The sequence below is a fragment of the Haematobia irritans genome, chromosome 2, assembly GCF_050003625.1.
Source record: "Haematobia irritans isolate KBUSLIRL chromosome 2, ASM5000362v1, whole genome shotgun sequence".
Classification (NCBI taxonomy): Eukaryota; Metazoa; Arthropoda; class Insecta; order Diptera; family Muscidae; genus Haematobia; species Haematobia irritans.
In genome coordinates this window covers 136,941,146-136,942,109 of record NC_134398.1, presented here as the reverse complement: position 1 = coordinate 136,942,109, position 964 = coordinate 136,941,146, and the positions used below count along the sequence as shown (strand labels likewise).

At 29.8% G+C, this 964-nt stretch overlaps 1 long non-coding RNA gene across 1 annotated transcript; it reads left to right on the top strand.

The window, feature by feature from the left end:
- The first annotated feature begins 220 nt into the window (after window positions 1-220).
- LOC142224084 (uncharacterized) lies at window positions 221-691 on the top strand. Its single transcript, XR_012719026.1, has 2 exons — window positions 221-414; window positions 479-691. It is a non-coding gene; the product is annotated as an uncharacterized LOC142224084 (long non-coding RNA).
- The last annotated feature ends 273 nt before the right edge of the window (window positions 692-964 follow it).

The following is a 964-nucleotide window of genomic DNA, read 5'->3' as shown; positions in this document are numbered from 1 at the left end:
TGGAATTGAAAATTTCATTTATAAAACGAAAGCGATCGTTAATATAACGATATGGATCGTTAAAAAATAAATTTTAAATTGTTTTATTTCGTTATATTAATGAAATATGTTCATTAATAATACGAATGGGAGTTTGAGTATTTCTGCCTCTCCTTACTCTCTCTATCTCTCTCTCTCTCTAAAACGTCTCTCCATACTCTCTCTAATACGTCTGTAGCGTCTATGTAATTTGTACATACACATGTAAGCATGGCAATAAGCACATGTTTGCGTGTGCGTCATAAAAAACAAACGGTAAAAAGTTCAACAGAAAACTTGTCTGATGGGCAAACCTTAACAACATTTACGTTCTTTTCGCTGAAGAGTGCACAGGCTCATTACAGTTTCGTTGTGAATAAAAAACCTAGATTGTGGGTGAGTTAAATTGGTGTTTTTTTGTATATTCGCAAGAAATTTAGTATAAATTTTTAATCTTTAGTGAAAATGCCCCGGGGAAGTGAACTTTCAGATGAAGAACCTTGGTTGGATAAATGGACACGGCGATACGATTATCATTTTTTGGTCTTAGAAATAAGAGGTTTTTTTTCTTAAGTGAAAGTCACAATATATGATTATTAAATTACTTAATTTATCAATAAATATTATTTCCTACTATATATAAATCATATTTCAAATATATTAACAAAAATAATACACTACCAATAACTACACTCAAATGCAATACTTGGTTGGGTTTCATTAATATAACGTTTGTGTTCATTTATACAACGCTCGCCTTTCATTCATACAATGAATGATTTTCATTCATACAACGTATAAGCTGCATCCATACAATGAATAAATTTCATTCATACAACGAATAATATTCATTAATACAACGAAAAGGCTACGTAATAACAACGTAATAATTCGTTAATACTACGAAATGTATTCCATAAAAGGTTTCGTAAATATAACGTAAAAT